At 40.0% G+C, this 14,946-nt stretch overlaps 1 protein-coding gene across 3 annotated transcripts in view; it reads left to right on the forward strand.

Annotated features, from left to right (window-relative positions):
* Nucleotides 1–14,946, forward strand: part of LOC118571780 (zinc finger protein 431-like) — a 95,666-nt gene that overhangs the window by 40,674 nt on the left and 40,046 nt on the right. The gene's annotated exons all lie outside the window — the stretch shown is intronic.

Genomic DNA, 14,946 nt, shown 5'->3' on the forward strand with positions numbered 1-14,946 from the left:
GAAGGTCTACGGAGGTCTTGGGAACTTAAACTTTATTTGACCTTTATTCAAAATGGCTTCAGTTTGTTTTCTTCTTATAACAGACACTACCACTGAAATAAACTACATGTTGCTGATGAACTGAGTTTCCTTCTTGAGGATCTATATTCAGGAATAGGGTGCCTTGAATGAGACAGATGATCAACAAGTTGAAGTGTAAGGTAGGGGTGGAGTAATGTGGAGCACACCATTGATCTTTGCAATGGGGAAGGAAACTGAGGTAGGATCCTTGCCAAGTTTGAGGAGATCAGTGGCTTTTCTTATGAGAATATAGATACATTTCCATTTTTTAAATCATATGTATCTGTTTCCTAGCTGTGTGGGGAGGGGCATGCCAATGTCATTGTCCTATGTGCATTCCAGTTAAGAAATTATGAGAGTTGTGAGAGTTGGCTCTCTCTTTCTATCACATGGTTCCTGGGAAACAAACAAAGTGAAAATTTAAAAAAACAGGCCCTACTAGAAAGTAGGTGTCAAATGTTCCCAGGTGTCAAAGGAACATTCTACGAGTACTGTAGGGCTGGGGAAAGGATCAAGGTATCACTTCACCTTCCAGCCAAGAGTCCCTGAGTGGATTGCATGCACAGCCTTAGAATATGAGGCTGTTAGATGGCACAGTGTCATAATGATGCTTTTTAGTGGAGCTGTGGATGGTAGAGTGGAGACTGTCAGATGGAAGGCATGAACATCCATACAACACTAAAGTAGAAGGTTGGTCATGGGGTTTTTATCCACCTGGCAGTTGTGTGGATATCCCAGTAGTATATGTCATAGGCACAGGACAACAGTATAGAGGACTCACACATGACAGATAGCACTTTAGCCCTTGGGGGAGTCACTGCCCAGGTATCTGGTGAATGGCCCACTCTTGAGGTCCCAGATCCTCAGATTTGAGAAGAGCCCACAATAAATGTTCCTGTCTCAAAGGAGCTTTGTAATGTGCTGATGGGCATGAATAGACTCATTCTTCAGTCTAGATGCTGTGTAAGCACTGCCTGAGCAGGCCTGAGGCAAAGTCCATACACAGAGACAGGCCTTGGTGTCTCCTGCTAAGGATTTGATTAGTATTTGTGATTCTTACTCATTTTATTGCAAATTTCTTTGCATTCTGTCTTTCTTTCTTTGTTTTTCTATTATTTGCCAACTCAGAGTAGAGTTATTTGTTTAATACAAAAGAAAGTGACCAGGAGATAAAAATTTCTATGAAAAACTCTCCATTTGTTGCCATTGTACCTTAAGGAAGCTGCACAGAGATAACTTGATAACTTGGTAGCAGGTTAACTGTGAATGCCTGACTTCTTATTGCCATCCTGGCAGTGAGGTTCTACTTTGGTAAATGGTCATACTAATATGTTGCTAGCTATTTTCATGGAATTTAAAATTTGCTGCTTTTTTGTTTTTGATATTGTTTTCAGTTTTCTTTTTAAAAATTCTGAATTTGGGTAATTTAGACATGTGTGGACACACATGCCACAGCACATGTGTGAGGGTCATAGGACAAACTGAAGAAGTGGTTTCTCTACAGGATGTTCACCTCAGGTCCTGAGATTTGGTTGCAGATGACTCACTCAGCCAACTAGCTGGTTCCAGTTACAGTGCTCTTTCTAACCACCTATTTAAGAATATTGACTGTAGTAGCTCTACTTTCCTTGGGGGTTGAAAATACTAGGTACTCAGTCTAAAACTCCACCCACGTGTGGCCAGCATCTGTACACTGAGCCCGAAACAAAAAAAGTTGTTTTGAGGCAGGGGCTGGTTAAGTTGCCCAAGTATTTTGTCAATTCAGACTCTAGCCGTGGCAGGCCTTAAACTTATGATGGGCCTACCTCAGTCTTTCATGTGGTGGGATTCCAGGGTTGCACTACCTTTCTAAGCTTAAATTCATGTGGGAAAAGAGCAATTTGAGTCTGTCTTCTTTTTAAAAGTAACAGAGCTAAATGAGAATTAATTATGATTTTTAAAAATGAAATTTTGGTGTCATTAATATTTTCTTATTCCCTATTATATTGATTTAATCTCCAATCTCTACCAGCCCTTCTTTCTAAGCCCTATCTTTCCATGCATTCATACTTATGTTTCCATTTTCATGTGTGTTTTTGCTTGTTTGGGTTGGAATTGGGCCTTTAGGAAGCGAGACCCTTGGAAGTTTTTCCTAGAGGCTCTGATGAAAGTACCAAGGGTACACTAGTTCTGTGTCCTTGACCAAGGGTTGACTTGGAAAGTTCTGGTCTGGTGCGTGATCAAAAGGAGTCAAGGGAACCAGCTCTTCAGCCTGAGAGGCTGCAGTTATCATTTTCATGGCCACTGTGAGCTCAGTCTGAGGTTTTTTGTGTTCTTGCCAACAATGCTAAATTGTTTCTGCTGACTGCCCCATTCTCCACTTGCAAAGAATGTATCAGAATTGTACTTCTTTTTTGTTTGTCCCCCCCTCCCCCCCAGGATTTCTCTGTAGTTTTGGTGCCTGTCCTGGAACTTACTCTGTAGACCAGGCTATCCCCCTAACTCTGCCTCCCAAGTGCTGGGTGGGATTAATGGCATGTGCCACCACCACCTAGCTTTTTTTTTTAATAGTATTTTTATTTTATAATTAACTTAATTTCACATATCAGCCATGGATTTCCCCATCCTCCCTCCTCCCACCCTCCAGCCCTCCCCTCCAACTGACCTCCCATTCCCACCTCCTCCAAGGCAAGGTCTCCCCAGGGGAATCAGCCCAGCCTGGTAGACTGAACTGAGGCAGGTTCAGTCCCTTCTTCCCACACGAAGGCTGAGCAAAGTGCCCCAGCATAGGCCCCAGGCTCATGCACCAAGGACAGGTCCTGGCTCCACTGCCTGGGGGCCTCCCAAACAGTTCAAGCTAATCAACTGTCTCACTTATCCACAGGGCCTGGTCCAGTTCCATGGGGGTTCCTCTGCCATAGGTTCACAGTTCATGCGTTTCCACTAGTTTGGCTATTTGTCCCTGTGCATTTTCCAATCATGGTCTCAATATCTCTTGCTCGTACAATCCCTCCTCTCTCTTGCCGATTGGACTCCTGGAGCTCCACCTGGGGCTTGTCCGTGGATCTCTGCATTCACTTCCATCAGACACTGGATGAGAGTTCAATCATGACAGGCCATCCGATCACCAGAGCAGGTCAGATCAGGCACTCTCTCGACCATTGCCAGTAGTCTACAGTGGAGGTATCTTTGTGGATTTCTGGGAACCTCTCTAGGACTCTGCTTCTTCCCATTACCTTGGGGTCTTCATTCATCGTGGTATCTCCCTCCCTGTCCTCTCACTCTGCTCCTAAGCCAGTTGGGACCTCCCTCTCCCTTAAGCTCTCTTTCCCCCGATCCTTGCCTTCCATTACTCCCCCACCCCCAGTTTGCTCATGTGAGATCTCATATATTTCTCTGTCGGTGGGTGTCTTTTTTAGTGTCCTCTTTACTTGGTAGCTTCCCTAGAGTTGTGAGTTGTAGTCTGGTTATCCTTTACTTTACATCTGGTATCCACTTATGAGTGAGTACATACCGTGTTTGTCTTTCTGAGTCTGGGTTACCTCACTCAGGATGATTTTTTTCTAGTTCCATCCATTTGCCCACAAACCTCATGGTATCATTGTTTTTCTCTGCTGAGTAGTACTCCATTATGTATATGTACCACATTTTCTTTATCCATTCTTCAGTTGAAGGACATCTAGGTTGTTTCTGGCTTCTGGCTATTACAAATAATGTTGCTATGAACATAGTTGAGCATGTGACGTTGTGGTATGATTGAGCATTCCTTGGGTATATGCCCAAGAATTGTATAGCTGGGTTTTGAGGGAGGTTGATTCCCAATTTTCTAAGAAAGCGCAATATTGATTTAAAACGTGGCTGTGCAAGTTTGCATTCCCACCAACAGTGTAGGATTGTTCCCCTTGCTCCACTTCCTTTCCAACATAAGCTGTCTTCTGTGTTTTTGATCTTAGCCATTCTGACGGGTGTAAGATGGTATCTCAGAGTCGTTTGGATTTTCATTTCCCTGATGACTAAGGATGTTGAGCAATTCCTTAATTGTCTTTCAGCCATTTGAGCTTCTTCTGTTGAGAATTCTCTGTTTAGTTATATAGCCCATTTCTTAATTTTGATGTCTAATTTCTTGAGTTCTTTATATATTCTGGATATCAGCCCTCTGTCATGTGGGGTTGGTGATGGTCTTTTCTTACTCTGTATGCTGTGGTTTTGTCTTGTTGATGGTGTCCTTTGGCCTGCAAAAGCTTTTCAGTTTCAAGAGGTCCCATTTATTAATTGTTTCTCTCAGTGCCTGTGCTACTGGTGTTATATTTAGGAAGTGATCTCCAGTGCCAATGCATTCGAGACTACTTCCTACTTTCTCTTCTATCAGGTTCAGAGTAACTGGGTTTATGTTGAGGTCTTTGATCCACTTGGACTTAAGTTTTGTGCACGGTGACAGATATGGATCTATTTGCGGCCTTCTACACGTTGACATGCAGTTATTCCATCACCATTTGTTGAAGATGCTTTCTTTTTTCCATTGTATAATTTTGGCAGCTTTGTCGAAAATCATACGTTCATAGGTGTTTTGATTAATGTCAGTGCGATTCCATTGGTCCATATGTCAGTTTTTATGCCAGTATCAAGCTGTTTTTATTACTGTAGCTCTATAGTAGAGCTTGAAGTCAGGAATTGTGATGCTTCCAGAGGTTGCTTTATTGTACAGGATTCTTTTGGCTATCCTTGGTTTTTTGTTTTTCCATATGAAATTGAGTATTGTTCTTTCCAGGTCTGTGAAGAATTTGATGGTGATTGCATTGAATCTGTAGATTGCTTTTGGTAAGATTGCCATTTTTACTATGTTAATCCTGCCTATCCATGAGCATGGGAGATCTTTCCATTTTCTGACATCTTCAGTTTCTTTCTTCAGGGACTTAAAGTTCTTGTCATACCGGTCCTTCGCTTGTTTAGTTAGAGTTACCCCAAGGTATTTTATATCATTTGTGGCTATTGTAAAGGGTGATGTTTCTCTGAATTCTTTCTCAGCCCATTTGTCATTTGGATATAGAGGGCTACTGATACTTTGAGTTATTCTTGTGGCCTGCTACATTGCTGAAGGTGTTTATAACCTGTAAGAATTCCTTGGTCAAATTTTTGGGGTCACTTATGTATACTATCATGTCATCTGCAAATAGTGAAAGCTTGACTTCTTCCTTTCCAATTTATATCCCCCTTGATCTCCTTATGTTGTCTTATTGCTCTGGCTAGAACTTCAAGTACTATATTGAATAAGTGTGGGGAGAGCGAACAGCCTTGTCTTGTTCCTGATTTTAGTGGAATCGCTTTGAGTTTCTCTCCATTTAATTTGATGTTGGCTGTGGCTTTCTGTAAATTGCCTTTATTATGTTTAGGTGTGTTTCCTGTATTCCTTATCTCTCCAAGACCTTTATCTTGAAGGGATGTTTTATTTTGTCAAAGGCCTTTTCAGCGTCTAGTGAAATGATCATGTGTGTGTGTGTTTTTTCTTACAGTTTGTTTATATGGTGTATTACATTGACAGACTTTCTTATGTTGAACCACCCTTACATCTCTGGGATGAAGCCTACTTGATTATGGTGGATAATTGTTTTGATGTGTTCTTGGAATCTGTTTGCCAGTACTGAGTATTTTTGCACCAATGTACATGAAGGAGATTGGTCTGTAGTTCTATTTGTTACATCTTTTTTTTTTTTTTTTTTTGGCTTGGGAATCAGGGTAATTGTTGCCTCATAGAAGGAGCTTAGTAATGTTCCTTCTGTTTTGTCTTGTGCAGAACAATTTTAAGAGTATTGGTATTATCTCTTCTTTGAAGATCTGGTAGAATTCTGCACTGAAACTGTTTCTGGGCTTTCTTTGTTTGGGAGAATTTTAATGATTGTTTCTATTTCCTTAGGGTTATTGGTCTATTTAAATAGTTTATCTGGTCTTGATTTAACTTAGGTATGTGGCACCTATCCAGAAAATTATCCATTTCTTTTAGATTTTCCAGTTTGGTAGAGTAAAGGTTTTTGAATTATGACCTGTTGATTTTCTGGATTTCCTCAATGTTATTATGTCTCCCTTATCATTTCTGATTTTGTTAATTTGGATGCTCTCTCTGCCTTTTGGTTAGTTTGGATAAGGGCTTGTCTATCTTATTGATTTTTCTCAAAGAACCAACTCTTTTTTCTTTGATTCTTTGTATTGTTTTCGCTTTTTTTTTTTTTCTTGCTTTTTTTGTTTTTTTTCGAGACAGGGTTTCTCTATGCAGCTTTGCACCTTTCCTGGAACTCAGTCTTTAGGAAATGTTTATTGGCCCACAATTTTACATCACACTCCACCATGAAGGGAAACCTGGAACTCACTCTCTACCCCAGGCTGGCCTTACAGAAATCTGCCTGCCTGTGCCTCCCAAGAGCTGGGATTAAAGGTATGTGCCACCACCACCCGGCCTTTTTAAAACTGTTTTTTTCTTTTTTAAAGATTTATTTATTTATTATGTACACTGAAGAGGGTGTCAGATCTCATTACAGATGGTTGTGACCACCATGTGGGTGCTGGGAATTGAACTTAGGACCTCTGGAAGAACAGTAGGTGCTCTTAACCTCTGAGCCATCTCTCCAGCCCTTTGATTTCAGCTCTCAATTTGAATTTCCTGGTGTCTATTCCTCCTGGGTGACTTTGCTTCTTCTTGTTCTAGAGCTTTCAGGTGTGCTGTTAAGTCACTCGTGTGAGATTTCTCCAACTTCTTTATGTGGGCATTTAGTGTTATGAATTTTCCTCTTAGTGCTGCTTTCATAGTGTCCCATAAGTTTTGGTATGTGGTATATTCATTTTCATTGATCTTTGGGAAATCTTTAATTTCTTCATTTATTTCTTCCTTGACCCATTGGTGATTCAGTTGAGCATTATTCAGTTTCCATGAGATTGTAGGCTTTCTGTAATTTTTGTTGTTGTTGAAATCTAACTTTAAACCATGGTGTTCTGATAGAATACCGGAGGTTATTCCTTTTTTTTTAATTTTTTTTTATTTTTATTTTTTTTATCTGTTGAGATTTGCTTTGTGGCCAAATATGTGGTCGGTTTTAGAGAAGGTTCCATGGGGTGCTAAGAAGGTGTATTCTTTTTTTGTTAGGATAGAATGTTCTGTAGATATTGATTAAGTCCATTTGAGTCATAACACTAGTTAAGTCCCTTATTTCTCTATTAAGTTTTGCTTTGCAGATGTGTCCAGTGGTGAGAGTGGGGTGTTTGAAGTCTCCCATTATTAATGTGTGGGGTTTTATGTGTGATTTAAGCTTTAGTAATGTTTCTTTTACATATGTGGTTGCCCTTGTGTTTGGGGCATAAATGTTCAGAATTGAAACTTCATCTTGGTGGATCTTTCCTGTGATGAGTATGTCATGTCTTCTTGATCTCTGGATTGATTTTAGTTTGAAGTCTATTTTGCTGAATATTAGGATGGCTACACCCACTTGCTTCTTAAGACCATTTGATTAGAAAGTCTTTTCCCAGCCTTTTATTCTTAGGTAGTGTCTATCTTTGAAATTGAGGTGTGTTTCTTGTATGCAGCAGAAAGATGGGTCCTCCTTTTGTATCCATTCTGTTAACCTGTGTCTTTTTATAGGTGAATTAAGTCCATTGATATTAAGGGATATTAATGATCAGTGATTGTTAGTTTCTGTTATCTTTTGGTGGTAGTGTGTGTGTACTTCTTTTCTTAGGGGTTTACTGCTGTGGGGTTATCTATTGCCTGTGTTTTTGAGGGTGTATCTGACTTACTTAGGTTGGAATTTTCCTTCTAGTGCTTTCTGTAGGATTGGGTTTGTGGATAAGTATTGTTTAAATCTTGCTTTGTCTTGGAATGTCTTGTTCACTCCATCTATGATGATGTGAAGTTTTGCTGGGTATATTAGTCTAGGCTGGCATCCATGGTATCTTAGTGTGTGCATTACATCTGTCCATGTCCTTCTGGCTCTCAAAGTCTCCATTGCGCAATCGGGTGTTATTCTAATGGGTTTGCCTTTATAAGTCACTTGGCCTTTTTCCTTTGCTGCTCTTAATATTCTTTCTTTATTCTGTACGTTGAATTGTTTATTATGTGGTGAGGGGACTTTTTTGGGAGGTCTAGTCTGTTTAGTATTCTTTTTTTGTTTTTTTTTTAAGCTGAGGATCGAACACAGGGCCTTGCACTTGCTAGGCAAACCCTCTACCACTGAGCTAAATCCCCAACCCTTCTGTTTAGTATTCTATAGGTTTCTTGCATCTTCATAGGCATTTCCTTTAAGTTGGGAAAGTTTTGTTCTGTGATCTTGTTGGATATATTTTCTGTGCCTTTGAGTTGGTATTCTTCTCCTTCCTCTATCCCTATTTTTATTAGGTTTGTTCTTTTCATGGTGTCCCAGAGTTCTTGGACATTTTGTGTTAGGACTTATTGGCTTTGGTATTTTCTTTGACTGATGAATCCATTTCCTCTATTGTATCCTCTATACTAGAGATTCTCTCTTCTATCTCTTGTATTCTGTTGGTTATGCTTACATTTGTGTTTCCTGTTCGTTTACTCAGATTTTCTATTTCTAGCATTCCCTCTGTTTGTGTCTTCTTCATTGTTTCTATTTCCCTTTTCATGTCTTGAACTGTTTCCCTCACCTGTTTCATTGCTTTTTCATTGTTTTCTTTAAGGGATTTATTGCTTTCTTCCAATTTATTTGTCTTCTATTTCTTCCAATTTTTTGCTTGTCTTTTTCTCAGTTTCTTTATTGATTTCTTCCACCATTTTGTTTTTCTTTTCCTCAATTTCATTTTCATTTTTTTTTCTTGAAAGGCCTCTAGCATCTTCATGATGCTATTCTTAAGGTCACTTTCTTCTGCTTCTTCTGTCTTGTGATGTTCAGGTCTTGTTGTTGGAGGAGTGCTAGATTCTGGTGATTCTGTATTGCTCTTTGTGTTGTTGTATGTACTTCTGCCTTGATGTCTGCCTATCTCCTCCTCTAATGGGTATACGAGGTGCCTGTGTCTGAGTGAGTTGCTGTTGGTCCACTCTGTGCTTGTTGTGTCTCGGGGGCCCTTCTGGGTCTAATCTTAGCTCTTGGTCTAATTGGAGCAGGCAGATTCTGTGTCTCAGGGAGCTGCTCTTGGGTCAACCCAAGCTAGTTCATTCTGTGAGTCACAGATGGTTTCTCGGTCTTCTCAGGACTCTTTGTCCAGTCGAAGCTACTGATTCTATGTTACAGGAAACCTCTCTTGTTCCAACGAGAGGTGGGAGATTTTACTTCTCAGAAAGGCACTCTTGGTCTAGTGAGGGCTGGCAGATTGCCTGTCTGCTGAGGTTACTCTTTGTCCAATAATAGCCCTTTGTCCAATGGGAGCTCTCTCTCTAGGACCGAATAGAGCTAGGGGTTGGTTTCCCAGCCTCAGGAAGTGGCTGGGGTCTCCAGCAGATGAGAATGGGGGTAGGGCATGTAGATTGCAGTGTCTGCGGCTGAGGGATGTTGTTAAACGGAGTCTTCCAGCAGGAGCCCTGACTGCTGGTTGGCAACTGGAGCTGAGTTGTCCAGGTGTTCCCAGGGAAGAGCTGAGACCAAGGGATGGGTCCTAGGGGTGCGCCTAACTGGGTATGAACACAGTCACTCGCCTCTAGGTCCGAATAGGGCTGGGGTCTTGGGTGGATGGGAATGGGGGCAGGGCATGTAGATTGTAGGGTCTGCTGCTGAGCGTTTTTGGTGAACAGGGATCCTTCCAGCAGAAGCCCTGCCTGCTGGCCAGCAATTGGGGCCCAGTTGGCTGGGTGTTCCCTGTTTTTAGGAACACCCGGCCAACTCAGTTACACAGATTTAACATTTTGAGATGCGGAGTCACTTGGACCATCTGTTTTCATTGATATCTGGTCCCCTTGTTCTGAAATTCATAAGCTTTTAAAGGTAACATATATGTCTGTATTAATACATATAGACTCTGTATTATATACAAGGTAGCCAAAGATCATTTCTTGTTTTATGTTTGTGCAGGTAAAATATATATTACATGTTTTATAGCTTTTCTAAGTTTATTTCTTTATGTCTGTAGCCAGAATTTTTAAGGGGTCTTCTCCCATCAAATGACCCATTTCAACCTGAAATGAATCCATAGTCTCTGATTTTCTGTGGCACTAAAAGCATAACCTGTGGGAGCCCATTTTGTGGTTCCTCATGGCTTTACCCAGCATGCCCACCTAGACGATGATTAGCGCCATAGGCCTGAGTGCAGGTGTCTGAGATGGTCTGCACTTGGCTGTGCTGGGGGAGGAGGTCTTTTGTTCCACCCCTTGGCATCTCTATAAATACTCTGGGGCAGAGACAGTCAGGGCCCATTGGAAAAGGTTCCAGGCCCTCGTGAGGCTATCCTTTATTTTCTATCTGTTTATCTCCACAATATAAATCCTTCTATCTAATATTTCCTGCTGCTCACATTCAAGAAAACTCTGGAGAGCTGTGGGGTTGGTGGGTAAACGTCCCACAATAACCTCTCCCCCAAAATAACATACCTTTTGCTTACATTTTGAAATCAATATATATCGGTTGGTTTAATCTAGCAGCTTGCATAATCAAATATCTGTTATCAGCTATTATTCCTTTATCAGTAGTCAAAACATTTAAAGAAAAGACAATAACATATAGGATCCAGACTCCTCATATATTTTCCATGTTTATGTGGCTTTTTTCTTTACATTTCTTTCTTTCTTTCTTTCTTTCTTTCTTTCTTTCTTTCCTTCCTTCCTTCCTTCCTTCCTTCCTTCCTTCCTTCCTTCCTTCCTTCCTTCCTTCCTTCCTTTCTTGTTTTTCGAGACAGGATTTCTCTCTGTAGCTTTGCTCCTTTCCTGGAACTCACTTGGTAGCCCAGGCTGGCCTTGAACTCACAGAGATTTGCCTGCCTCTGCCTTCCGAGTGCTGACCCATTTTACATTCATTAGAGAGGTGTTTGGGTTCTAGGAGTTTATAAGCTTTTAGATGCTTCTGCCATTGTTGATATTTAGCTTTAATCTGTGGTGGTCTAATAGGATGCAAGAAGTTATTTAAATTTTATTGTATATGTTGAGACTTGCTTTGTGTCTGAATATGTGATCAGTTTTGGAGAAAGTTCCTTCTATGAAGTACTTGTGGTGGGGTATTCACCAGGGAATACTGCCGAGACATGGATGTAAGCCAATAGAAGGTCTTTATTATCTGGCCTGCTAGTACAATGGGTTTTTTGGATCCCAGTGTAGCTGCATGCCTCTTTCAGAATGAGCTTTTAATCACAAAATCCCTGTTCTGGGTTGACATACATCAGTTAACAAGAATGATTTGCCAGAAGCAAAACTACAGACTAAAAAGTAAGGTTACTGTGTTTATAGACTTTCCATAAATATGGATTTTGATGGATTAGGCCTTTGTTTTATTTTTGCAAGGTGGTGATGTCTATGTGCTGAGTTTTGCAGCCTGAATGGCACTTCTATCATGGAGTCAGTTATGCTAAGGTGTAGGGGCTTACTAAAGTCAGGGGAGTGCTACATTCCCAACTGAACTTAGAACTTAGTCAAATCATGGACTCATTCTGTTTTAGTTTAACATATAGGGCCCCAACATTATTCCAATCAGAATGTAAGTAAAAGGCTCAGTCAGTGCTGATATCAAAATAATTAGTCAGGGGGACCAAGAGAACAGAGACTGCTATCAGTCGTGTCCCCAACCATGGCAATATTTTTAAAAACCACTCCTGATCAATCAGCATAGAAATGACACGTTTTTCCAAAGCCATACATAGTTTCCTTTATGTCATGATAAGTAAGTCTCAGCCTTTTCAGTTTTGTAGGGTGGTTTTTATGAGGGAATCTAACTGTTGTTTTAATTCAGAAATGATAACTTTTAATACCATGATGGCCTGATCAACTTGTCTACTTAGTTTCAAAAGCATCTGAAGAGGCACATTTAGTGAAGCATGCCCACCAAGCAGTCTCAGGTGCTCAGTAATATTGTTATCCAGATCATTACAGGCATCCGGATCCTTATCCCCTTTGTGGAATAGGAATTGAACTGAGGGATTCATGCATGCCAGATGAGTATGCTACCAACTAAGCTACATCTTCAGATCCTTTATTCTTTTTCTTTTTAATAGGACTTAAATTATAATTTTGTTATGTATGGATGTTTTCTTGCTTATATGCCTGTGTACAGTGTATACACCAGGTGCCCATGGAGATCAGAAAAGAGTCAGAACTGGAGTTAGAAGTTGTGAGTGACCATGTGGGTGCTGGGAACCAAACCCAGGTCCTTTCAGAGGAGCATCAAGTGCTGCTAACCACTTTGGCTCCATGTGATATGATTGTAACCACCCCCAAATTCTCTATTTTTTCAAACATTTATCTTCTTACTTAATATAATAAGATCTTTCTTTTTTTGTAAATTATTATTTTTATGGTTTGGTGTGGGTATTTTACCTTCATAAATGACCGTCTAATATGTACATATCTGAAGTCTGAGAATGCCAGAAGAGGGCATTGAAGCCTCTGGAACTGGAGTTACTGATCATTGATTCTTCTTGGGGTTACAAGGAATCAAACCTGGATCCTCTAGAAGAGTCAACAGTGATCTTTACCATTGAGCCATCTGTAAAGTATCAGAGATCTAAACAACAAATTAGGTCATGTTACTATACACATTATTAATTCTCACAACTGAAGGCCTGACAGTGAAGGTCCTTGTGAAATCAGCTCCTTACAAATCCACTGTTTTTCCTAGCTCTCTGTTGATTCTGCTGTGACCATTCTTCAGTCCTGTGGGTGGATAAGCACATTATCACCGCAGGGGCTTTGCATCTGTTTTTTCCTTTGCAAGGAATGGTCAACTCTTATGTGTCCCTTATTTCCATTTTGTCACTGAATGAGGAAGCCCTGCTGCAACCACTTTAACCTGAGTAGTGGATGTTGCCCATAATCCTAGCACTTGAAAATTAAGGCAGGAAGATCAAGTTCAGTGTTATCTAGATTACAAATTGCAGTCAAGGTTAGCTGTGGCTATATGACACCCTGTCTCAATCATAATAATAACCTGCACTCTTAGTGTTTGCTCTAGAGCTCCTGGGTCTAGTGAGGAGACTGTGAAACTTCCTTCAAGAAGCCATGAAGATAAAGCCTGGCTTGCAATTTTAGGTAACAATATGTTGAGATTCGCAAGCTTTGAGACACCTGACATGGGTGTATGTAGGAAGTGGAAGTAGTCAAAGAGAAAGATGTATGAGAAGTTGCAGAGATAAAGAGCCATCTAAGCCCTTTGAAATTGAAGCCCCTGGTGTCTGACAGAGCTGCAGGATTTGGTATTTGCCTTGCAGGATTTCAGACTTGTCTTCTTTCAATAATTCTTTGAAAGGGAAATTGTGTGTTTGCTAGATATAACTTGTGTCTGACACTATATGATTTCACACTCAAGAGTTTTCATTGAGTGTTAGATGAAACTTTAGGTATTCCAAAGTGTATGAGCTATTACATAATATGGGATTCTTTGAAAGTAGACTAAATGTAATTTGCATGATGGTGGATTTACTCTGAGCCTATTGTTTCCTGTGTCAAAATGTGGGTGGAATAAAAAATGCTGTATTTGAGCCTTTGTCTTTGCCTTCATTGGTGGCTTATGAGGCCCTTCAAAGGAGGAGCCTTTCCAGAGGAATGTAGTCTCTGTGGAAGGGCTCTGAGTGGTTACACCATCACCACACTTCCTGTGTGGTTGAAACTGAGCAGCCCCCTTTCCTTTTCATGTAGTCATTCCATCACTACCATTAGAGACTCCATTCCTAAATAATGTAAGGTAAAATAAAAGTTATTGCCTTTCCTTGCTAATCTATTTTCCTTGTGTGATATAAAAGTTTAAAATTTTGGCTGATTGAATTTGGTTTTTGTACATGTCAAGTATTTGCTCTTGTGCTGAATTTTACCTGTATTATGACTTATGGCAGAGGGTATCACTTTTCAGAATAAGAATGTATGCATTCATGAAATTAATTGTGATCTCCTGAATCAGTGAATTTTAGGCGTGTAACATTATCCCTAACTTTGTGTATGTTTTTACATTTTTTTTTTTACTTTTCCAATGTCTGAATCTTTTGTCCATATATATGGATGTGTACCACTTGTGTGTCTGATATTTACTGGTGTCAGAAGAGAGCACTGGGTTCTCTTGACCTGATGTTGGGAATAGTTTCTAACCTATGCTGAGTGCTGGGCATTGATCTAGGACCTCTTCAAAAGCCAGAGGTGATATTACCTCTTAACTAAACTTTATATATATCATCACTTTTTATTTCATTATTATTTTAGGATCAACATTTACTTTACTAATATTGTTGAGAACTCTTTGATCCATCAGTCAATAACTTAGGAAAATGCTTTTCTTTCTAGAAAAAATTAGCCTTATAGTTTAATAGATGTCACTCCAGATTATGATAAATAAGTACAGAACTGGAGTGAATGTTTAATTCTGTGGAGGAATTTCAAGTAAGACCCTGAATGCTTTCTATTTTTTGTTTGTTTTTCCTTTGAGACAGGGTCTCACTATATACCTTTGGCTGTCCTGGAAATCTCTACATACACTAGGCTGGCTTAGTAATCACATAGCCTTTGCCTCCTGAGATTTGGGATTAACGATGTGCATCACCACACCTATATTGTCTATCCTTTTTTGAACTTAATAATTTTGATAAAATCTTTGTTTCCATGCCTCTCTGTATATATTACTAGGCATTTATCTTGCATTGCCCTATTCTATTCACTGGGTAAAGAAATGGAAGATGTCTTTCTCCTTTTTTGTTTCTTTTTAAAATGGCTTGGTAACTGCATTTGAAATTCTGTGACCCATGTTATAGACTATCAAGCACACAGAATTATGTAAATATATTCTCAAT

This window comes from Onychomys torridus, chromosome 21 (genome assembly GCF_903995425.1).
Source record: "Onychomys torridus chromosome 21, mOncTor1.1, whole genome shotgun sequence".
Lineage (NCBI taxonomy): Eukaryota > Metazoa > Chordata > Mammalia > Rodentia > Cricetidae > Onychomys > Onychomys torridus.